The sequence below is a fragment of the Cricetulus griseus genome (genome assembly GCF_003668045.3).
Source record: "Cricetulus griseus strain 17A/GY chromosome 1 unlocalized genomic scaffold, alternate assembly CriGri-PICRH-1.0 chr1_1, whole genome shotgun sequence".
Lineage (NCBI taxonomy): Eukaryota > Metazoa > Chordata > Mammalia > Rodentia > Cricetidae > Cricetulus > Cricetulus griseus.
The window spans coordinates 144,646,609-144,672,361 of NW_023276807.1; the positions used below are offsets into that span (position 1 = coordinate 144,646,609).

Below are 25,753 nucleotides of genomic sequence, written 5' to 3' on the forward strand. Positions count from 1 at the left end.
AATATTGCACCAAGGAACATATTTGTTGGAGGTTAGAAATATATAGTGGATATGTGATGTGCCTGTCTGCTATATAAATATGTCAATTTAATGTGATAGAACAATGGCAACCTACACAATGTTGGAAATCAACATTATGAACAACCTAAAGAAAAATACTATGATGATGAAATCACTTCCTATGGGTCTATATGTTAACAATTTGACTACTAAGTAAATAGAAAGTGGTTGTCAAGTTTCCTCTGTTGGCATACGTGTTTATAAATAAGCAAATAGTGGAAACTAGAGCCACATACTTGGGTGTAGTTTATAGTTTAATAGACCAGAATGAGCTGAAGATTTGGTTTAGCATATAGATTACTATCTACACAATTATCGATAGAATCTGTGTGTTTGCATGTGTGTGTGTGTGTGTGTGTGTGTGTGTGTGTGTGTGTGTGTGTGTGTATCACATCTATGTGTTCCCTTTAGTATGTCCATTCAGGGCCAGTCTGTTCAACACAGTGGGACCCTGCATTTTCCCTAAAAGTTAAGTTAAAACATTGCATATAACTCAAAATGTGTAATAAATATTAATGTGCCCATATTGATTCCATAAAAAAGAGAAAATTATTCTCCTTCCTTAACTGTGAGCTGTACATAGTGCATTTCTTCCAATAGACACAGTATGAAATAACTTAGCTGTGGAGAATCAGAGAAACATGACCTTGGCCAGAGTCATGTGACCAAGGCCCACAGTAGAAATTAGTAACACTGACAACACACAGTCTCAATAAAGTGATGGGACTGGGACTACAACTTAGTAGTCCCCAGGAACTCTTTGCACCATGTCTCATCTTGCAAATCATATCAGTTAAATGTCAAGTGAGGAACAGTACACCTCAATAAAGTATTATAAGAAACGAACAAACTAACTAACATTTGAGGAGTGAACACAGAGAAGATGACAAGACTTAAAAGACAGATGCAATGTGATTTGTGCAATGGTACTTTGCTGTGATTTCTAGGATGAAAACTTAGGGAAGAAAAAGATCTTACATAGAACGGAGGAGGTTGAATAAAATGTGGGTTTTAGGACTCGTGTATTAAAGAAAGAAACAACTGACCTGAACATACGGGAACTCTTGCTCACCAATCTGATAGGTGGAAAACCAGCATGGGACTGATCCAGACCCCAGGAACATGGTTTTCTGTGAGGAAATCTCAGAAATCTATGGGACCTCTTGTAGAACCTCAGTATTTATCCCTTTTGGGAGCCCATTCCATATAGAGGAATACTCCCTGAGCCAAGACACACGGGGGTGGGCCTAGGCCCTATCCCAAAGGATACAAAAAACTCTGATGACACCCTATGGAAGGCCTCACCATCCAGGGGGAAGCAGAAAAGATATGTGACAGATAAGGATTTAGTTGGGGTGGTGTAGGGGAGGAAGGGTGGGAGAAGGGAACTGGGATTGTAATGTAAAACAATTCTGTTTCTAATTCAAATAAAAAAGTTGGAAAAAAAAGAAAATGCAGAAAAAAGAAAGAATTCCAGAAATGGTAAGACTCATATATGAACATTCTCTATTGTCCATGTACCTTTCCAATATTCTCAAATTATCTCAAAAAGTATCCAAAAATAACCTCATATGGCATTTCCCATGATTTGTATATTACTTTCTATGATTGAGTTCACTAACATGTTTTTCTTTGCTAGTTAAAAATTAAACTCAGCATAAGCAGTTTTTCTCACTGTCCTGTAAAATCTGTTGAGATGAACTTGGCTGAAATATGAGCACTGTGTTTTCTTCTGTTTATTGGATGAGCAGCTTTTAGCAGAATTAGAATAAGACATCTGAGTACTTGCTATCCTTCTATTGTCCTGAATTAGTGAAAGCTGAATGATTTTTATAAAAACAATTTGTGGATCTGCATTCTGTAGAATGTTAGATAATTTATAGCTTCCCACAATATCATACTTTCATACTCCTAGACTTTAATCACCACAGGCTGTGGATGTTCCATTTCATTTTTTCCAGGATACATTGCTATTTCAAGTCATTTTCTGAAGACATTATTTATGTTATGCACATATATTTTCTATGCCATTTAATTATGAAAGCTCTAAAGATATGTATTTTTACTTAGTTAATGTTAAGCAATTTGTACAATAGACAATCTAATATTCAGTGCCACACAAAAACACATGTATGACTCCATATGTCTGTCTTTCTCCTACTGGGATCTGAAAAGCAGTCTAGACATTTTTTGAGAGTGCTGACCGGGGCTGAAAGAAGGTAAGTACAATGAGGAAGGGACATTGAGTATCAGATTTACAGTTAACAACCCCAGCCTTTTCTGTTTTCTAAAAATACAGAGCCAGGAAAACATTCTTCATTCACTGTGGGAGGGTACCACATTCACTGAATGTGGTAAAAGAGAGAGAAAAAAAATTGGGTATGAAAATAACATCAGTATTTTAACTCAACATTTTTCTCCCTTTAATGCTTGACACACAAGAATGCATTATGGAATTTTCTACTGGACAGCACTCTGACATACCACTTTTTCAGATTCCATGACACAGAGGCAACATTCTACAATTTTTCTTATTTTATTTACTGTTATTGTTTTGCTGTTTTTATGGGATGATATTAGTTTAGTGTATATGTCTGTATGTATATGTTAGTTTCTTTGGGGGTGTATGTGTGTGATGATATGTGTCTTTGTAGAGGGGCATATGCTACAGAACACATGTAGAGAGCACAGAGTTTCTACCTATTTGAGACAGGGTCTCTCTTTATTCACATCTATTTATGCCAGTAGCTGGTTTCTGGGTTTCCTAGGGTTCTCCTATCACCACTTTCCATCAGTAGGCATAGAGGGATTACAGACTTGTGGTGGACCACTGATGTGACGTTTAAATTGGTTTTAGGAACCTGAACTTGCCTGTTAGGCTTCCTTAGAAATCACTTTTAACCAATGAACCATCTCATACACACACACACACACACACACACACACACACACACACACACACACACATATATATATATCATATATACATACTTTTATGTATTTTAAGTCTATTTCTCATTTAAAACTTCCACTGACTTATGATCGTGTTGGTTACATTTTATCTTCATGATTTCCATACAAGTTATGAGGACATCTACAAAATGTGTCAAGTTTCTAGCATTATACTTTGACAGAAAACTATATTCATTTATACAAAATATTAGTTTTAAATTCTGTTTTCTGCAATTTAATTTTGTGCTCAGGGAGACTGGGTGTGCTTGCCATTCAAGTTTTCTTATATTTATTTGGCCTAATTTTGTATTATATAACTGCTTTATAGAAAATTATCTTGCCATTTAATGAGATGTCAGTTGGTAGAATTACAACATCAGTGTTTTTCTACAAAGTATTTGCTCCTATTTTCCTGGTTGCTGTCATTGCTTTCTCTTTCAAGAGCAATAGCCCTGCAGTCCGAGTCTCTATGTCTGAAATTTCCTGTGAATTGCATTTTGAGATTTTGATAGAAAACATGTCACAGAAATCCAATCAATACATAAAAATGTCCTGATGCCTTTGAGAGCTGACAAAGATAAAAATGCTTCTCAGGCACATTGGGTGATTTCTGAGGCAGTGTCACTGTTTGGGCATTAAAGTGAGGGAAGACCCAGGAGTAAAGCAGTGATGCTGTTGTTACTGTTAGCAGAGAATGCAGAGCATGTCCTTGGTCCTCTTCTCAGGACATGGGATTGTCATTCCCTTTTGTCTGATGGCATATATTTGTCCACTTTCAAGTGTACTTTTTTTTAAAAAAGCAATCACTTGCACTCTCCTTCAAGGAAATCTAATGGACTGATTTATACTTCAAGGTGGTACCTTTGAAATACCATCACGCTTCTAACATTCTTGTGAGACTGGCTGAGGGCTCTGTTATAGGTGATTATGGTGACCCTCACCTAATCTTATTTCTTCTTCTTTCTCCCTTACCTAAAGTGTTGCTTTCTATAAGATGTCTTGACTAAATCTCCAGGACACAAAAAGTCATCACAGAGTTGACATCCGGAGAACCTTGATTAGCAGTTCTCTGTGAGACTGAATTCAACTCACTTGTTTAACTTTGTACAAACTTTACCCTGCCACTTTCCCTTCATTGTTAGGTCACATTTATTATACACACAGTGTATGTTCTCTTAAGTGTTACTTAACTGCAATTTCAAGTCTGATGAAAACATATCTGTAGATATTGACAAATAGTAAACAGCACAAAAGAGAATGCAATTTTGTACAAATCTTACACAATTCTAGGAGGTATCAGAGAAATGAGGTACCACCATATTAAAAACTAAATATGTAGGCATCTGCCTGTATCATCAGTGATTCTGTAAGTTCTAAAAATAGCAATGAGAAAGAACAAATGCTTCTGGGAATTTAAATTATTGAACAACACCTAGAAAGACATGATCAATTATGAATTGTGATGATAATACTTATTGATGTATTTTTCTTCACTGTTGGTTCTTATTAATAATCACACAATGTTTGCCATGAGAGTTAAAGAAAAACCCAGCAGAATTCCACAAGAAAAGACAAATGCTGCCTCGGTTATGAGTAATTGTACTTACATGAATATGCTTCAATCTTAAGGAGTTAAAGAATGTACAGTATTTTCCTAAAGATTAATGTGCCTTCTAAAATTTGCAAATCACTGGCAGAATGAATCTTTAATCTTGTAGGATCTAGTTCAACAAACATTTTCTCTATGTAAAATTATAAACAGCTGTTTGATGTGGCTTTGTAAACATGTAAGAGAATAATTTATTATCATTTTTACTTATCTTAAAATGAAATTGTGGCTTTATGTGGCATTTTATAGAAATTGATTCTACAATGGTGACATGTGATGCCACTTTGTATAGTGGATAATAGGAAGGAGTACAAAGGCATGCATAGCTTAACTGAAGAAACAGGGCTGTGTACATACACTTTTTAAAGTGCCATCCAAGGCATAGCTACATTTGGGAAATTATGCATGTTTCAGTGTATATGTCTGTGTAGCTCTGTGTAGCATATGCTGTAAGGAAATTAATCCATTCATACTAAGCTAATAGAAGGATGATTCCAGATATTGCAAACTGGGATTAAATATTGATTGCACTGGAAGACAATGAATTAGAGAATGAAATGACTCTTCTGGTCTCACATTAAAGTTTAAGTATTATCATCAAGCTCTCAAACTCAAGTTTCTATACAAAACTTTTCCTTGAATATGAAAAGGGATTGATCTTTCCTTTGAAGAGTTTATGTTTTGTCGGTCATAAAGTCAGCCTCAAGTCATTAACAGGATGAATTTGTTCCATACTAGTTGTCTTGGTGCTAGAAAAATAATCTCTCTCTCTCTCTCTCTCTCTCTCTCTCTCTCTCTCTCTCTCTCTCTCTCTCTCTCTCTCTGTGTGTGTGTGTGTGTGTGTGTGTGTGTGTGTGTTTGTGTGTAGATTTTCTTTGGATCACCGGCTCCCAAATAATGACATGGAGGATTCTTTTTATACATAATTTCTTTATGTATTGTTTGAGAATTTCACATCATACACCCCAATTCTGTTTACCTCCCTGTCCCCCCATATCCATTCTTTACCCCTGTAGCATCCCCCCAACAGAAAAATTAAAATAATCAAACCAAAGGAAAACAGAAACTAAACATACAAATAAAAACAAGAATAAACCAAATCCCCCTCCCCCCAAAAAACCTCCTTGCTTCTCCATCTTTCTTGCTTTGCCTACACCCCTTTATTCATCCTGGTGGCATTGGGAGCAATGTGTCAAATAGTATATACCCTTTTGCCTATAGTAAGAGAACTGGCCCATACCTACTGTGTATACCTACTGTGTACTACTGTGTATGTTTATCTTATTGATTATTGAATAAAATATTGTTTGGCCAATGAGACAGCAAGTTAGACGGAACTAGGAGTCAAAGAGGATTCTGGGAAATGTAGTAGAAAAGTGCTGATCCAGGCAGGAAGTGACATAGCAAGAAGACTCATTTAAGCGAAAGAGAAAGAGGAAGGGCCCTCTTTTCCCCTGGGCTCCTGTTCCAGCTGCACGATGTGATCCACCAGCTAGGAGGGATGCCAATAAGGCGTCCGATAAGATAAGTCTTATAAAATATATAGATGTATGATAATTGAGACTGAGCTAACAGATGAGAATCCTAGTCATTGGCCAAGCAGCATTGTAACTAATACAAGTCTCTCTGTGTATTCATTTGGGCCTAACTCAGACAGGCGGCTGTCGTAAAGCTCACATGTGACAGTGGGGCTCAGGCGGCTTTTGGCAGAAAGATTTATAGTAACACATACCCTCACAGAAGAGCTGACCCCTGCACTGTAGAGAGATGGCTCCACCCCTCACCACAGGCAAGGGAGAACTGACCCTGAGGGCTTGAGTCTAAGGGAGCTGGCTCTTCCCCTTTGCCTGAGGTAGACAGTCCCAGTGACCTGGCCTGGCAGGCTCAACCACCACCCAGAATAATACCAGGATTTTAATGATTTGGGGAAGCTGTTGTCATTTCCTAAATGTTATTCTTCAAACCCTGTTGAAGAAGAGTACCTTCTCTGTTTCATACTTTAGATTTAGCCCTTCATTCTTCCTCACTGGGATCACTAACCACCCGGGTCTCAGTATCTTTCTCTAAATATTACTTGTTTTAAAAAATATATAAGATTCATGGTTTACCTGCCTTTTTCTTTTAGTCCACACTCTGCATATGTTCTTGACTGTTGACTAATTTGGGGCAATTATTCACTTTCTATTCTTTTTTGTGTTTATTCTTTTTTGTTATTTATTTATTTATCTCTCATATATTACATCTGATCTCATTTCCCCTACCTCCTTTTCTCCCAATTCCTCCACTCATCTCTCTTCTCCCCTCAGCCACCCAATCCTTCTCCATTTCCCTTCAGTAAAGTTAAGGCCTCCCAGGGATACCAACCAAGCACGGCATATCAATTTGCAATAAAATTAGGCACCTCTCTTCATATTGAAACTGGAAAGGAGACTCAAAATGAGGAAAAGGGTCCAAAAAAGCAGGCAAAAAAGTCAGAGACCGCCCTCACTCCCATGGGTAAAAGTCAGACAAGAAGACCAGGCTAGACAACCATAACATAAATGTAGAGGACTTTGGTCAGACCCATGCAGGCTTGCTGATTTTTTGTTCAGTCTCTGTGAGCTCCTATGAGCTAGGTTAGTTGACTCTGTGCCTTTTTTTGTAGTGTACTTGTCCCTTAGCTCCTAAAATCCTTCCTCCCCCTCTTCTGCAGGATTCCTGAGTTCTGCCTAATGTTTGGCTGTGGGTGTCTGCATCTGTTTCCATCAGATGCTGGGTGAAGCCTCTCAGATGATGATTATGGCTAGGCTTAATGCATGAGTGTATGAGTATAGGAGAATATCATTATGTATCATTTTATTGACTTTTTTGTCTAGGTTTTGTTCCATTTGGTTCCATTCTAGGTGTCTAGGATATCCAGCCTCAAGTTTGTGGTCATCCAAGCAATGTCAGGGGTGGGCTTCCTCCAGTGCCATAGGACTTAAGCTGGATTGCTCATTGGCTGGCCATTCTGCTGATTTCTGCTAGACCTTTAACACAGCACATCTTGTAGATGGAACAAATTGTAGGTCAATGGTTTTGAGGCAGGGTTGGTGTCCCAATCCCTCCACTGGAAATCTTGCCTGGTACAGGAGGTGGCCTGTTCAGGCTCCGTATTCTCCATTACTAGGAGTATTTGCCAGGGTCACCCTCAGATTCCTGGGAATTTCCATTGCACTAAGTTTTTACCTCAACCTCAGAATGTACCCCCCAATTATAGTATAAGTCCTTCCAAATTTCTGCTCACCTAATCCATCTTGTTACAATTCCCACCCACCCCCAGTCAACCTGTGATTTATTTCTATTTCCCCTTCACAGGGAGATTCATGATTTTTTTCAAGTTCCATTCATTTGCCTGAAAATTTCATGATGTCATTGCTTTTAGCAGCTGAGTAATACTCCATTGTATAAGTGTACCAAATTGTCTTTATCCATTATTTGGATATCTATTATTCCTGAGAACTGCCATATTGATTTCTATAGTGGCTGTACTAATTTGCACTCCCACCAGCAATGGAGAAATGTTTCCCTTTGTGCTATATCCTCACCAGCATGAGCTGTTTTTTGTGTTTTTTATCTTAGCCATTCTGACAGGTATAAGATTTGCAGAGTCATTTTAATTTGCATTTCCATGATGGGTAAGGGTGATGAACATTTTTAAGTGCTTCCTGGTCATTTGAGATTCCTGTGTTGAGGATATATTGATTAAATATATACTCCCTTTTAATTGGATTATTTGTACTCTAGTATCTTGAGTATATACTTTTTTAGAATTCAGCCCTAGGTAAGATGTGGAAAGGGTGAAAATCTTTTCTCATTCTGTATGTTGCCATATTTTCCTGTTGATAGTGTCCTTTGCCTTATAGAAGCTTTTCATGATGTCTCAAGCTGACATCCATTTTGACCATCTATTTGTTGAAGATGCTTTCTTTTTTATGTTGTATATTTCTGACTTCTTTATGTCATTTAGCATCAGTAAGTAGTATCTATCAAGAAAATTGTCCAATTCTTTTATGTTTTCTAATTTTGGGAGGTATAGATTTGTGAAGTATGACTTAATGTTTCTTTGGATTTCCTTGGTGTCTCTTTTTATGTTTCCTTTTTGTTTATAATTAGATAAGTGTTTGTCTATTTTGTTGATTTTATCAAGGAAGTATCCATTGATCCTTTGTGGTGTTCTTTTTTTTCTATTTTATTGATTCAACCCAGAATAATAATAATCCTATTATTTCCTACTATCTACTCCTCTTGAGTATATTTGGTTCTTTTTGTTCTAGAACTATCAAGTGTGCTGTTAAGTTGCAAGTATGGGATCTCTTCAATTTCTTTATATAGGAACTTAGTGCTGTGAACCATCCTCTTAGCAACATCTTCATTATGTCCTATAAGCTTAGGAATATTGTGCATTCATTTTCATTGGATTCTAGGAAGTCTTTAATGTCTTTCTTATTTTTGCTTTGACCCAGCATTCATTCAGTAGAGAGTTCAGTTTCTATGCCTTTGTAGGCTTTCTGTTGCATCAGTTGCCATGGCGATCCAAATTTAATCTGTGGTGGTCTGATAGGATACAGGAGATTAGTTCAATTTTCATGCCTCTGTTGAGACTTACTTTGTTCTGAGTATGTGGTTAATTTTGGACGAAGTTCCATGAGGTGCTGAGAAGAAGGTTATTCTTTTGTCCTTGGATGGAATATTCTGTAGATATCTGTTTAGTCCATTTGAATCACAATACCTGTTAGCTCCATTATTCCTTTTTTAGTTTATGTCTGGATGGCCTGTATTGGTGAGAGTAGGGTTTTGATGTCTTCCACTACTATTGCATGAGGTTCTTTGCATGAGTTAAGCTTTAGTAATATTTCTTTTACAGATGTAGTTGCCCTTGTATTTGGAGTATAGAAGAATGCATCACCTATGTAAAACTGTCTTTACATTTTCTTGTTATTCATATGGTTTCTCTGCTATTGGGTCCTTTTTGTTATTTTAATATTTGTGCCTTTCACCTTTAAAATTCCCATTTATATTTTTAAAAAATATTTCTCTTCCTTATATATTTGAAGAAACATTTTCTTCTCCTTAACTTTCAATTCAGTTTCTTTTAGTTCTTTATATATAAGAAGGTGCTTGGAAGTCTTCATCTGCCAAGTCTAATTTCTGGTCCCATTTAAAGTCAAAAATATTATTTGCCACGGTTCACTGTTTCTTGGTGTGCTACATTTTAAAAAATGATTCAGACACATTAGATATTATAGCGAATCTGGATACAAAACCTTCTGTATTTAATCCTTTGTCATTTGCTCTTTCTCTCTAGTTGTTTGATAGACTAATCAGTCAATTACTATTACTTTTCTCCTTATTTCGATGTCCTGACTTAGCTATCTCAGCTTACATTTTCTCTTTCCATTTATCTATAAGTCTGGGTTCAACTGCTTAGGTCTTTCAGAAGGAATAGGCATCTGCTGCAAGGTCAAACAACATTTGGGACCACATGATGGAAAGAGAACCAGCTTACACATTTTGTCCTTTGACCATTACATGCATGCTGTGTCAAATTTGCATAAGCATGCATACATAGACAAAAGAAATTAAATAGTATCTGTTTTGGAAGCCTAGATGCCTAAGAGTTACCCATAGGGTTGGTATTATACAGTAGTCTACATGGAGCAATGGAAAGATGACCTGCTGATTTCCATTGACTATGAAATATACCCAGAATAGCTCTTACACTTTAGGGACTTGAAAAAGATGGAAACTCCTGGGAGATGGATGCATCACAAGTTCTGGGAGATAGATGCTTGAGTGTCAGCTCATTTAATCCATCTTTCTAAGTTCTGTAGATGCTGCACAAATGTGGTTTGAATTTCAATTGTTGTAGGCCTTTTCATCAATCTCCAGAGACTGTGAATGATTAGCTTTGTTAAATTTGACCTGTGTAAGAGATACCCTTCTGGGGAAGACATTTCTCCGAACTCCTCACATTGTCACTCCAGAAATATAAAATCTGAAATTATTATATTTCATCTAATTTTTGCATATTCCTTATTTAAAATTAAATGAATTTGTTGTACATTTATGTGGCCTAGAAATAAACCATTTTTCATAATTTCCTTACCTTCAAATTGCATTATTGATCCAACTATGTTTAACATCTTGATATGTCTCTAATCTAACTACCACAATTATATTTAAAACTATCATATATTTTATTCATTCATCCATTCTTGGTCACCTTAAAATATATTATTACTATTATTTTAAGAACAACATATGTAAAATAGGAATCATTAAAGTTGTCTGCTCAATCTTTTCATGATTGCTTATGGAGCATATTGTGGTTTTAATTTTGCCCTTCTATGTCTCCATAAGTGAATAATCCATAGAGTTTCATTTCTTTTCTTTGACATTTTTGTAATCTGTATCTCCCACTGTGACATTTATTTAAGTTTGTTTTTCTGCATGTAGGTTGCCTATTTGTCCTGAATGACTACCTTCTTTCCTCTTCATCAAATTTACTTGTTTTTCAAGATCCTGTTCAGGCACTCTGTGACCAAAAGAAGAGTTCCAAGATCCCCTAAATTGCACTAAGTTCCTCTTTTTATGCTATGCTAGTTCTCAATTCAAAAAATTTTCTGTATCAGCAATTGGATTTTCTAACCCATAAAAGTTCATCCTTCAAGTTCTGTTAGATTGTTGGCTTGCCGTGTTCTGTGCTTCCAATCCCTTTCTGGCTTTTGACGGTTTTGAGTGTGAACACTGAAATCCTTAAATTGACTGACTGGCCGTGAGTAATCCATTATCTCTCCTTCTCAGGCTTTGAAGATGTTCCTCTTCACTTGGGAATGACCTAACTTGTTCCATGCTCCTTTCTCTGAACACACAGATACCCTATCTTTGTTAACTCTCATCCTTTTCTGCTCTGACTTCCAGGGCTCTTTTACCAGGAAAAGATTCTTTTAATTAAATTAAATACCTTATTTTCTCCTAAATACTTATTTTACTGTGTTTTTCACAACATACTATAGGTTTAATAATTGTTTATTTAGCCCTCACCTCACCCCCTAAAGGAAGATGTTAACTCTCTGCTAACAAGAATTACACTTAATTTTGATTTTTCTTTTTACTATAATGTGTTGCGCATTGCTTGGTAGTTAGAATACATTTAATGTAATCAGGTTGTGTAAGTTCACAAATAGCTCAATGACTTTTATAATGACAAAATGTTCAGCTCAAACACCCTAGTGTTTCACAGGCTTTCAACTCTGCTTTGTAAACTAAAATTAATGTTCCATAAAACTGATATTAATAAAATATTTAACAATGAGAAATGAAAGCATTAGAAAATATTCAGAACAAATCACATTTATATTCCAGTTTTCCACTGAATTTTATTCATAACAAAATGTATTCTATTCAGGATCTATGGTCTCTCATTTAGGGTGAAACATTGTATCCTTGCTCTTAGTAGAAATTCTTCTGTGAATTATTGGTATGAACCTTCTATGTTACATGTAACCCTTTAACTAAACCATTTTGTTACTTAGGTTCTACTTACATGTGGCACCTGGCTTCACGTGGTGCAATCATGTGGAAGAAAATCCATTTCTCTCCTGTTCATTATTTGCTTGTTATGTCTGGCTCCTGTATTGAAATGTGGACCCATTGGAGGAAGCACCTCTGTCACTTTAACTTTTATAATTTTAGCATATACCATTGTATCTGGCATATGTAGATTTCAAGTTAAAGTTTACTAAGAGAATAAAATAAGTCAAGAACATCAGAGAATCACTCTATACTTTGCATAATAGAAATCATATTTGATGGTCTAGCCTGGATTCATTATATTTGCAAATCTTTTGCCTAATGATATAGAAAAGCTTCAATATATTTGATAAATTTTCTTTCTGATATATTGTATGTTCCATCTTTTAATCTATGTATCATTCATTCATAAACTAGTACCAGTGAGCTATCATCTCTTGTGAAAAGCTTTTATCTTTTCATAGAAATTTAACTGTAAAATTCAAATTACATGATCAAAATATACCAGCATTCTTGGATTTTTACATAATAACTTCTTTTGAATCTCAATCATGTTCCATAAAGGAAAAAGAAATCCCCACTTTGGGAATTTATATTTTAAAATGCATTTTTGGCCAAAATTTTAAAAAGTGAAATAATAAGTTAAGCATTAATGGAAACAACAACTCTTATTACCTAACAATTTTTAATTAACCGTGTTAGAAGTACTTACTATGCTTTGGATATTCTTCATGTACCCAATGGTTATAGTGCTGGAGATTTTGTCCCCTGGTTGTTACACTGGGGATGATTTTTTTTCCATATTTAATTTTTATTTTATTTTGTAAGATATTTTTCTCTCATTTTTGAAATTATCACATAATTACATAATTTCTCCCTTTTTTCCTCCCTTCAAGCCCTTTTATCTTAATCACTATTCTGTTTCTGTGAAGTGATACTATGATCAAGGCAACTTTTTTTTCCTTTTTTTCTAAAATTTATTTTATATACCAACCACAGTTTACCCTCTTGCCTCTCCTCCTGTTCCCTCCCCAAACTCCTATCTACCCCTTACCTATCCACTTCTCAGAAAGGATAAGGTCTCCCATGGGAGTCAACAAAGTATGGCATATCAAAATGTGGCAGGACCAAGTTCCTCCCCCCTGCATGAAGGTTGAGTGAGGTATCCCACCAAGGCAATTCTTATGAAAGAAAGTATTTCACTGGGGGTTGCTTTCAGTTTCAGAAGTTCAGTCCATTGTCATTATGGTAGGCAGAATGTAGGCGTGGTAGAGAGATATAGTTGACAATGAAATCCCTAGGCAGGCTCAGGATAAACAAGGGGTCCACAGTGTGAATAAGGAGATGCCCTCAGAAGAGTTCAAGGGTTAGAGCATAGTCGACAAACAGCAGCAGAGATTTCCTGGCTACAGTTGTGTGTAGCTACAAGTAGCATCTGAGGCCAATATGGCAGTCAAGCAAGAACTTGATTGTATAAAGTAGGAACTTGTTAATGAAAAGAAGCAATGACCACAGGAAATTGAAATGCAGGTAGTATTCCCCCTGTTAGCCCCTGATTTGGCAAATAGACTAGATGTATGAGAGGATGGGAAAGAGCTGGTAAAAATGATGAATGACAAGCCTGGCGTTGGTGTCGCACGCCTTTAATCCCAGCACTCGGGAGGCAGAGGCAGGCAGATCTCTGTGAGTTCGAGGCCAGCCTGGTCTCCAGAGCGAGTGCCAGTATAGGCTCCAAAGCTACACAGAGAAACCCTGTCTCGAAAACAAACAAACAAACAAAAAATGATGACTGACAGATATCCTTCAGGTCTGAACTTTAATAGAAAGAGAGTAAAATATGTGATTCAAGGTACCATAATAATGATCCTAAACAAGAAACTATGGTCATCAGGAAACACTCAGCTAATTCCTCGAATTAGGGAAGCCTTACTCAAACAATGAAAGAGCCTGTGGCAGTGGTGTGAGTTTTGTGAGTTTGTGGGACATGGGAGTGGATGGGATCAGTCTGACTGCTGTAGAGATAGAAAACACATTAATATAACTTCTTATCTCTCCTTGTGGCAACAGGACCGTGACCTGAGATTGTATAAGGGAAATCAGTTCCTGAAGGGGCTATTTAACCCATTAGGATGGCTTGACTATCTTCATTTGAGCTCCCCATAAAAGCTTGGGAACAGAGGAGGGAGAGAACTAGGATAAGGAAAGCTGTTTGAACTCAGTTCACTGGGCCAGATAGGACGATGTTCACAGAGGCGATAGAAAAACTGAGCCAGTGGGGACTTTAAAGCTGTTGAGAGCTTTAGCAGCTTTACTGAGTGCTTTGATGGGCCAAGATCTTTATAAAGCAGGACAGACTTCTCCAGATCTCCGTGACTTAGACCAGCATCTAAAGAGGTTCCATGAAATGAAAGAGCAACCTAGAGAAGAGATGAAAAAGACAAAGGAGAAGAAGACGTCTTCTGGGTTACTCGAAGATAAATGTGGCTGGATGTGGTCAGGCTGATAATTATCCCCTCTCCCAGAGTAAGGGGGGGTACATTTTCCTATAGCATAAGTATTTTTCTAAGGGTGGAGATTGTTTACCCAGCCAGGAACTCCGCTCAAGACAAGATGTAGTGGATGAAGAAGCAACAGCTCCACCTCCGGCTCCGGCTCCGACTCCAGCTCCAGCTGCAGCCACAGTTTGAACTCAGGGCTGCTCTCACCCACGGAGACCGCAGGTGTGGCTGGGAATGGCAGCATCTGCTTCCCTCTTGGTGCACAACTGACTAAACAGATACAGTCAGGACCACTGAATTTAACAGGGGTTCATAAATATAGGAAGGGTCTATGAAGAGCTCCAGGATATGGAGTACTTTTTTATTTCTTTCTTGTTTTTTTTTCTTTGATTCACTCATTATTGTTTAATTTCCGTGAATTTATGTATTTGCTAGAAGTTTCTTTGTTGTAAATTTTAAATTTTAATTCTTTGTGTTTGTACAGGATATAAGGAGTAGTTTTAATCTTTTTGATTAATTTTTGTATTTAAATATTTATCCTGTGTCACTAAATGTGTTGTATTTTAGCAAAATTTCTACACACTGATGAGGAGAATCTGCCTTCTTTCTTGTTTGGGTGGAATAATCTATAGATATCTTCTAAGTTCATTTCAATTAATTTTAATTTTGGTTCTTCTCTGTTTATTTCTTGTCCAGATGGCCTGATCATTAGAGAAACCACAATATTGAAACCACCTACTATTAATGGGTTTGATGTTAATCTGTATCTTTAAACATAATAACACATGTTTTACTTTTGAAATTCTGCACTTCAAAGTTTGGTGCATATATGTTTATAATATTATTTGTCTTCTTGGTTAACAGCTCCCTTGGTTAGAATAAAGTGGCCTCTTTATCGCTTCTGATTAGTTTTATTTTTAGCTCTATTTACCAAATGCCAGGGAAGCAGCACTTGCCTGCTTCCTGGTCCCATTTTATTGGAAGGTTTTTAATCCATTCTTTATCTACAAGGCAGCATGTATTTTTAAAGTCATGATGTGTTTTTTTGCAGAGAGCAGGAACATTTCTTGATCCACTCAGTCAGATATTGTTTTTTCATTGAACAATTGAGGATTTCGATATTTGAAGTTATTATTGAAGCCTATGCTAATTGTTGTCTTAGTATTGTTATTTGTTTCCTTGGTGGTGCCTTGTGTTTTAATAATTATGGCTATGGATTTCTTTCTACAAACTCTCTGCTATGCTTATTCCTCTTGTCAGGCCTAAATATTGCTTCTTATATTCTCTTTTGGTTTAATTTGTTTCTAAATTTTTGTTTTTGTTTTGTTTTGTTGGCAATGTATAGCATGGAATATTTTTCTTTCTCTTTCAATAGTTATCAGACAGTTTTTCTGGATCTATTAGTCTATTAGCCATAGACTAAGTTTAAGGCTTGGAATGCATTGTTCCACATTCTTCTGGCTTTCAATATTTCTGTTGAGAAATCATCTGTTGTTCCGATGACTTCTCCTTTGTATGTGGCTTGCAGTTTTTCTCTTCCTTTTTCAATATATTTTCTTTGTTATGTATACTTTGTGTTTTAACTATGATATGCCACATGGATTTATTTCCTGTCTATTTGATGTTCTGTTCACTTTTTTATCTATATAGGTGTGTTTTTCCTCAAATTGGGAAAGTTTACAAATGTTCTTGTTGAAGATCTGGTCTATGTTATTGATGTGGGATTTTTCTCTTTCATCTATGCCCTTAATTTGTAAATTTTATTGTTTTCATGGTATGCCACATTTCCCATATTTTCTTTTCCTGTTTTTTTCCATATTATTTGCTTATTTGGTTTTGTCTCTCCTTTATCTTTGAACCCTGATGTCCTATTTTCTGTTTGATTCATTCCACTTGTAAGACTTTCCTTTGAGTTTTCTAGCTGATTGACTGGGTTTTTCAATTCCGTCTTTATTTCAGTTTGATTCATCTTCAATGTTTTTTCTATATCCTTATACTGAATTCTGACCTCTAGTGTTGGATTGTCCTTTTTATTTCTAGTAGCCTTATGTTTGTATTTTTGGGGCATCATTTGGGTCTTTTTTTTTTCTTTAAGCTATTTCTTCTAAGTTTTGTGTCCTGGGTTCATCTAGTTGTTTATCATGGGTAAACATTTGCAAAGGACTTGTAGTATTGAGAGAGGAGATGATGACTTGATCTTTTGTGTTGTTTATGAGATCTGGGCTTGTTGACTTCTTTCATTAGTTCTAAGTCTTAGGTATAGAACAGATTAAGGCACAATAGAGGATTGTGTTGGGGGGCTAGAGGATAGAAATATTTTTATTGGTGGAATTTACTCAGGTGGATAGAGGAGTCTGGGATTGTGTATACAATTTGTATCCTGGTCCAATCCTGGAGTATAAAAGTAGACCTGCTGGATGGAATGGCGTGATATGGTATGAGAGAAGCCCTTCAATTGAGAATTGGAAGGGAGGTTCCTGGATGAACTCAAGAGATCATTTGTGGTCAGGCAAGGGTGGCTAGATTGCTATAAACTTTAGATGTGTGGGCTATCTCTGCTGTGTCATGGGGAGTTCATAAATAGGTAGGGTGAGAAACCTCACTGTGTTATACATTGGAGAAAGACTTGGGCTCTATGGCTGGTGGGAAGTATGGCTGAAATCCAGAAAGGATCTGGGGTTGGTGACAGGTTGTATGGGTAAGAAGGATATGGATGATCTGTCTGGGTGGTGAGACTGGCTGTGATGCAAAAGATACCCATAGTTGTGGGACATAACCTGGAAGAAGTCTAGATGTTCATTGCAGTGTAGACAGGGATGATCAGATTAGTCCAGGATACTAGATATGTGGCATAGGCTAGATCTGGTGGGTTGAGAAAGTGTGGGTAGGGAGATCAGGGAGACCCACTGGGCCACATCCTGGAAAAGAAATGGGGGTTCTGGCTGGTTAGAAATGTTGGATGTGACACTTGCAATAGACTTTAAGGGGAGAAACTTATGAGATACCTGTAGGTCATTGAGAGTATGACCTCAGGAAAGTGACTGCTCCCCAGAGAGAGCTATACCAAAGTTACTTAATGTAAAAACCCAAACGTGAGCACTTCATCCTCTCTGTCTTCTGTTTATAAAAGTAAGTGAGCTATGCTCCTTGTAAACACTCCCAGTACACACCAGGGAGCCCTTGTCAGAGTCAGTATTACATTGTACTTTCAGCTAAATAGACTTCTATTCTATGTAAAGCTACTCTGCCTGAAGCACTTTATTCCTGCAGTAAATACTAATATAGCACTACAACAATATTTCATTTTTGTTATTATTTATGCGACAAAGTGCATTTGCAGTTTAGATTTAGATGTATTCTGTAGGCTACTGTCTGTCCTTACTTTCCACCCAAAGTTTGCCATATACATTGCAGTGGAGCTCTGAATCTCAGACTGGTTTTGTTTGTGTGTTTGTTTTTCTAATTAGCCATTTGTTTAATTTACCAAAATGCTTGTGAATAAAATATGTGACAACGATGGAGAAGATAATCCCTTGACACAAGAATCCTATGCCTGAAGGTAAATTTCATATAATCCTTCTGAAAGTTGGTGGCAAAATGTCCTTTTAAAATTGATATCTTATGGAGAAGTGTAGTTTTAGAGTCAAAATGAAGCAATTTTGTAGCATAATTTTAGTGATCATTTTTAGCTACCCTTGACATTGTAAACAGGTACAATATTCTGACCCACATGGTAATTCTGATCACTTTTTAGACATACTAATCATGCATAATATTGAAATTATTATTTTGCTCAAATTCATTAATTGTATAATTTCATCTTCTTGACCATTAAAATGGGGAAAAACATTTTAAGTACACAGATATTTGTCGTTATTACCTGTAGTTTTTTTGTATATTAACTCACTACAGTATGAAAGGTGAGTGTGTTTCTAAGAAACAAACCATTTTTGGTGAATGGGATGGTGGACCATGAAATGGATGATACAATAATGGTTGTGATTGAACAACACTGACAGATTCACTGAAGCAAAAAAGTTTTTCCAGACTTTTTGCTATGGTTCCTTCCTGTGTTGTAGGTTTGTAAAGGACAGTGATGAAAAGCATAGCATCATCATTGTCACCATCATCACTATCATCATCACCACTATAATTGTCATCATCGCCATCATAATCAACCTTAACATCATCTACTTCTAATGTATAAATGATAAAATACTATGTTATGTTTAAACAGTCACTTCTGTGCAACCAGTTGCAGAGATAAGCTTGTAAAGGAAGCAAAACAACACCATGGTAGTTAAATTGCTCCTTTAGGAAGATTAGGATTGCTAAAAACATAGCAATCAAAAATTCAAAGATGGTCTGGGGCTATTTCTCATGCTTTGCTGGTTTACATTTTCACCTTTAGGGACTTGTCATGCCTTTAGTAGCACAGAGTGGCAGACACAGGCATAGAGCAGCAGACACAGGTTCAGGCATTGTTATTAATCCACAGGAGGATTTTTGCACCACCTTGCAAAATGCCCAAATGTCATTCTAAAAAGCTGCCTCATTTGACCCTCTGTGATAGCAGCAGGTGTATGCAATATGCTCTGGATATCTGTGACAGTAGCAGCATGGAGGCTGCATGCTACCTAGTGTCAAATGTGCTTTCTTGATCCATGTCAGAGTCCTTTAGCCCAGCAACATTTGTAATTTCTGAACAATTCCCATAAAACTTAGATGTTGTTGACCTGAACTGAACTCCCTGTGGCCAGCAATGTCATTCTCTCTCTCTCTCCTTTCACTTTCCAGGTTGATAAAAATCAATAGTTCTTCTCATAGAATTCTGACTTTCCAAGTGGTGTTCAGGTTCATGTGAAATAGGTGGCTCAGATAAAGGGACAGGAATGGATATTTTATTTCCAAATGTATTTCCCAAGTCTATCCAAACAGAAAATAATGCTACTCTTAAATGCTATCTTAATTTTTAATATCATATAAAATTATTACATTGAAATTAGCTTTTGAATTTTTGGATATAGTTAATGTAATTTTGAAAATATTTACTGTCATTAACATTGTATTGCTCAAGTTATTGTTAAAATAATGTCTCTAAGTCTATTAACTCACAAGTCTTAATTCAAACAGTTGTTGCTTTGTTCATTCATTATTCTTTTATTTTGCTTAGATAGTCTTGGTCCATATCCCAGGGTGTCCATCCTGGCACCTACAATTTAGCTTAGCTGGGCTTTAACTCACACCAATCCTCCTGACTCAGTCTTTTGTTTGTAAATATTAAAACATGAGCCAACATGGCCAACTGATGCTTTTATTTTATTTTGTATATGTTGTTATCTTTTTTGAGCATAAAACATAGTTACATTATTTTCTGTGGTCCCTTTTCTCCCTCCAGCCCCTTTCATGCATATTTTTGCTCTCTTTCAAATTCATGGGCTCTATTTCTTTCATTGTTTTTAAATATATACATTACTTTAAAACTTGATTTTTATTTATTCTTTGTGTCTTTCATATCATGCATCCAGATCCAACCCATCTTCTCTGCCCCAGAACACAGCAAAATAAAATTTAAGAGAAAACAATGAAAAAAAGGGGGAGAAAGGGAAAATCTCATCATGGAAGCTGCAGTGTGAAACAGTGTATCCATAATTTCACAGTGAGCCATGCAATACACCTCTTATCCATGCATTTTTACATGCTGGCTTTCATTGCAATGGATCATTGGAGTGATTCAAGGCCCCTGATCTCTTCTATACCATAGATGCTGGGCCCTCACTGAATCTCTTCTTGGACATCGTGTTGCTTCCCTGTATCATGGAGATCCTGCTGCTCTGGGTCCTTAAGACTGGCCCCATCTCTACCCCATCCCCACCCCATAGGGTGAATGTCGAGGTGGGTCAACACATAATCTTTGTTCTTGGCCTGCATAGTTGCAGGGCTGGTCAGCCCTCCAGCTCTCCCCTCTCTTCACCACCAGAGTGAGCTCTCTTGCATTTCCCTGGCTAGTTCACCACTTGCAGGGAAGAGCAAGATGCAGGGCAGGTTCTCCAGCTTTCACATCCTCAGGGTGAGTTTCCCCACACCAATACCTTTAAGGTCAGATCTACTGTGTTGTCCAGGCAAGGTGCATGGTCAATCTTCCTGAAGCTGCTGAGGGGATAGAACAGCTCTCCTGCTCTTAAGACCTCAGGGCGAGCTCTTCTCTTGTCTCTGGCATTTACGGGCCTGGGGTAAGGGTTGGGGTCTACTATGCTGCCCAGGTAAAGTGCAGGGTCCACTTTCAGGAGAGCTACAGATGGAAAGGGGGAGGGTCAGCTCCATTGCCTACTACAGGTGGCAGGGTCAAGGGGACCGATATCTTTTCCACATGGCAGATGAGGGGGTGTGGCCAGCTATCTCTCTCTCACAGCCCCCAGTCTATCTTGTCCACACCTCTACCAACAGGTTCAGCTATGATGTGCTACCTAGGCCTGGAGCAGGGCCTGCTTTCCTGAGTGTCACAGCTGCTGAGATGGAGGGTAAGCTCTGTCATTTGTTGCAGGCAGTAAGGGGTTAGGTATGGGGGTGCGTTCCCTCCCCACCCACACTGCCTTATGACAGATGAGTAGTGGGGACAGCTTTCTAATGCTCACCCAAACCTATGCCCAGGTGAGGTGCAGGGCTTGTTCTCCCAAGTGTTGTAGCTGGTGGCATGCAGAGACAGCTCTTCCACCTATTCTTATGACCTCAGGGTCAGCTCTCCCATCCTCCTCAGGCATTGATGGGGGTGAGGAGACATTATTTTAAAGTGTTAAAAATGATTTTTTCTGCTACTGTATGGTTGAATTTTATTCTGTTTTGTTTTTAAAAAATAGTACTTGCCTACTGGTTTTACTATGAAGTCTCCTGAAAATTAAAAGAAATTAAATTGCAAAAGTCTTTCATTATTACCTTTGTTGATGAAGTTCTCTATAAGTTTTCTGAAATTAATGTAAATAGACATTTTGAAAATGGTTCAATTGAATATCAGTTTGTGTAGCAAAAGATAAAACTCATGTCTTCAATCTGAGGGCTCTAATTCTCTGCAACTCTGTATGCCAACAATTGGCAAATTTTATGTAAAAGGCCAGACTGTAAATATCTTAACTTTGCAGGCCATATGGTCTCCCTCATAACTATTCAACTTCTGCCATTGTGAAATAAAAAGAGTCACAGAGAGCATGGAAATGAATACAAGTGGCTGTATTCTGTGAAAACTTCATTCTTGAAATCAGGCCTTAGGCTGGTTTTGAACCACAAATAATAGTTTGTTTTACAATAAACCTTTTCAATTTGGGCTAACTTCATAAAGATTTAGTAGGCTTGACACTGAGTTGCACTGAGGCTCCATCCTCTGAATGATACACATTTCAAACTATATGTTTATTTTGACTCACGTACACAATATACACAAATGCAGTGTTTATATATTTACTCTATCTTTTGGGTAATTCTTTTCAAATTCAAGGCATATATCAGTGCTCTAGAATATATAATTCTTGAAAATTTCAGGCCACATAATTTCAGCTGAGAGATTCAATTGTTCCTAATTTCCACATTCCTTAGGAATTATCCCCGTGGGTATATATCAGTATGTTTGACTAATCTTTACTTGGAAACATAAGACAATCAGTAATTTTAGTAATAGGAATCAATTTGTGGTGATAGTGTATCAAAGCACATTCTCATCTGTCCTATGAAGTGAATTCACATGAGCATAGTTGAGAAATATCCTTGTCAAGAGCACAATCATTCTGTTGTCCAGACAAAATGTAGCAGGTATACTCTCAAGTTCAGAATACATATATGAATAACTGAATAATGATTGAAATCTGATGAATGCATGCTTTGTCCTAAGGCACCCTGTCATGTCTATTACTACATTTAATTCTTTTGTTAACCTTTTAATGTGGGCACCATTGTGACTTCTATCCACTCTTTTTCTTATACACAAGAAAGAAAACCTGTGTCATAGCCAAATCCATTCAGCAAGTAAATTATGGAGCCCAGATCTTTAGCTTCTATTCTATATATATTTTCTTATTAGGTAACAAGAATATATGAAAGAAAAAAATCAATTGCAATGTAATATTCTCCAGAGAAAAATAAGAAAATAATATCAAGGCAGAATTAGGTAACTTATTTTTTAAAAATAAAGCAACCAGATAACACTAAAGGAAGACCAGGGGGAATTTAGCTTCTTGGCAAATCCATTATCATGTTCTGATTAGACTATTTGGAAAAGAAATGTTTACAAAGAATGTATATAGAGAAGGATCAATCAGAGTATGCAAGGTGGGGGAAACAAATGCAGGAGAAAAATCATTAATGAAGGAGATCCAAGGTGTTTGCAGTTAATGTGATTTGAAAGGAAAACAAACAAGGATGTTAGTTCTACAATGGCTGTACTCTAAATAGATTCCTTCAATAAAGTGAATAGTGATTTCTGAACAAACCATGTGAGCTCATTAAGATTCTTGGCAACTACCTGTGTGTGAAGTGAAAACAATGATTCTATCGTGCATCAGTGTTCACAAGAAAGGCATCTGAAATAGTGGCACTAGGAAGTGCAGGGAGGCAACCAGTCTAGCATTTGCAGAAGACAAAAATACAATCAACCCAGGGAAGCATTAGAGTCATCCCCCTTTTCCAGGATACCCTTGGTGTAAAATGGAACTTCAAAAGAATAACACAAAAAACACACAACACATTTTCTTGTTTTGCCCTTGCCTTGACAGTTGTTTTTGTCTTATCTATTGTTCTATTGCTGTTAAGAGACACCATGAGTAATGCAGCTCTTATAAGAGAAAGCATTTGCTTGGGGGCTTGCTTACAGTTTCAGTGGATTAGTCCATTATCATCGAAGCAGAGAGCATGACAGCATGCACAGCAGTCGTGGTGCTGGAGAAACAGCTGAGAGTTCTGCATCCTGATCCAGAGGCAGTAGAAGCAGAGAAAAATGAAATTTTGAAACAACCAAGTCCATCCACAGTGACACACTACCTCTAGCAAGGCCACACCTCCTAATCCTTCTAGTTCTTTCAAAGAGTTCCACTTTCTGGTAACAAAGCATTCAAACATATTGGCCAAAGGGGGCCATTTTTTATTCAAACTATCACAGTGTTCTTTTTGGATAAATAGTGCTATAAACTGTACCCTTTTTTTCTGTTTATAGTTTTTCACTTAATAAATCCCAAAGAATATCCTAGTAGTACACAGAATAGACCTCATTGCAACATTAGTGGGAAGATTTACTAATTCACTTAACATTTTGGTTCATAAATGATGCCTTATATACATATCCCTATAATGTTGTCAGTTCCTATATTTTGGCTGTAGCCTTATAAGTAGAAAAGCAAAGGCATCGGATAATGTTCATATGTTCATCTTGCTGGATATTGCCAAGCTAGCTCTATCTGAGAATGTTTATGTGCAATGTCATAAAAATAATAGGCTATTACATTTATATATTTTTTCAGTTTTATTTGGGACAAATGAGGATTTTATTATAGTTTTGGTATGTAATTCTCTTATCACAAGATAATGATCATCATTTATTTTTGTGAAGTGTTTGTATGATACTTGTAGCCACTGTGTTTGTTTTTCCAAGGTGTCTGTACATTAGTGATCAAGTAACTACAATTTCAGTTTTTCACTTATCTTTTTACTTTGCTTTTTCATCAATTGCTTTGACATACAAAGCATTTTCTATTAAAATTCTTATATAATTAAAATTTCCCTCTTTTGGATCATATTTCAGTTTACAAAATTTTATTCACTCTCCAATTACAGTCATATGTCTCCTTTTAAACTCTATGTTCTACCTTCTTTGTATTTAGTTCTCTGATAAAACTTACTTTTATAAGATAATTCTATATGATCTTTTCAGTGTACTTTCTTTTTCCTTGTGCCCTTGTTACTATTGCTAGATATCTGATACATAAAGATGTTCCTATTATGGTATAGGCATTTGTTTCTCTATTCAGGTACTGCTTTGCCACTTTTGTTTGTGTTGTTCTGGGGTTTTGTAAAGTACTTTATTATTAAGTAGGGCTCTGAGAACCCTATCATAGCAGTACTGTTTCTCAATGGTTTGCCTGCTTTTGCTCACTTGTTTGCCTTCCCAAATGTATTCTATAATTTAATTTATTCACAAAATGCTGAGAATCAACAGTAGAACTGAGAGATTAGATTTGTACTAGGTTTATAATATCCTTGTGATTATTCAGCTGTTCCAAGAATATCTTATTGTTTCTTTCCTATTCAGGTCTATGTGTATATCTATTACAGTGATCTTACAAATATTTCCCTTTAAGTTTATGCTTAATTAATTCTTATGTTCCCTATTTAAAATGACATTTTAGAATCCATTATACTTTCTAACACACACACACACACACACACACACAACACAAACACACACACACACACACACACACACACACACACACACGGCATATATATGCTATTGATTTTGGAGAGGTATTTTGAGAGTTATCAAAAATATGAATAATTTCAAAATAGACAAGAGAAAATATCTACATACTGGCTTTTGAATATTTAACTTTCTCATTACTATCATTTTCTCTAGTTGCATAATTACCTTTCCTGAAATAGTTTGAATAAGATTGAGGATAATGAGCCTTTTATTCTTACATCTTGTTTTTATTTAATTATTTATATTTTTCACAAAGAAGTTTTGTTTATTGACGTAGTATGTGTCAAGTTTAGTGTTTTTTTTCTTTTTTTAATTTAGAAACAATTATTTTGCATATCAACCCCACCTTCCCTCTCCCTCCCACCCTCCCATGCCTCCTACAAGGCCTCACATCTTGTTTTTAAACAGAAATCTATTCTTTGTCAAGCAAAATCATGTTTCTTGTTGCTTCATACACATTTTGTATATAATGTAAAATCACCATAGCTGTGACCACGAATTCCCAGCTCAAAACAGTCAATGTGAATATAAAGTTTTCAAGATTGTTTTACATAAATGTATGAAAATATTTTTTGCTTGTCTTATTAGTAGTTGCTTTTTCATCCTAATACCTCCGATTTT

At 36.6% G+C, this 25,753-nt stretch overlaps 1 long non-coding RNA gene across 4 annotated transcripts in view; it reads left to right on the forward strand.

The window, feature by feature from the left end:
* The first annotated feature begins 8,169 nt into the window (after window positions 1-8,169).
* LOC113832763 overlaps window positions 8,170-25,753 on the forward strand; it is a 66,211-nt gene continuing 48,627 nt past the window's right edge. For 2 of the 4 annotated variants that reach the window (XR_004772383.1, XR_003480223.2), the window contains exons 1-3: window positions 8,170-18,232; window positions 20,202-20,332; window positions 20,438-21,194. This is a non-coding gene — a long non-coding RNA (uncharacterized LOC113832763). The remainder of the gene's footprint in view (window positions 18,233-20,201; window positions 20,333-20,437; window positions 21,195-25,753) is intronic. The other 2 variants (XR_004772382.1, XR_003480224.2) reach the window with 2 other exon arrangements.